This window comes from Nematolebias whitei, chromosome 3 (genome assembly GCF_014905685.2).
Source record: "Nematolebias whitei isolate Nwh7 chromosome 3, NemWhi1, whole genome shotgun sequence".
In the NCBI taxonomy this organism is placed as follows: Eukaryota; Metazoa; Chordata; class Actinopteri; order Cyprinodontiformes; family Rivulidae; genus Nematolebias; species Nematolebias whitei.
In genome coordinates this window covers 56,723,547-56,723,812 of record NC_056500.1, presented here as the reverse complement: position 1 = coordinate 56,723,812, position 266 = coordinate 56,723,547, and positions in this window count along the sequence as shown.

The window sequence follows — 266 nt, the reverse complement described above, 5'->3', positions numbered from 1 at the left end:
AGCTGTGGTCTCCGGGGTCTCTTCGCCGCCAGCTGTGGTCTCCGAGGTCTCTTCGCCGCCAGCTGTGGTCTCCGGGGTCTCTTCGCCGCCAGCTGTGGACTCCAAGCCCTCTTCGCCGCCAGACGTGGCTCCCAAGGCCTCTTCGCCGCCAGACACGGCTCCCAAGGCCTCTTCGCCGCCAGACGCGGCTCCCATGCCCTCTTTGCCACCAGACGCGGTCTCCTCGCCGTCTACGCCGCCAGACGCGGCCTCCTCGCCGTCTACGC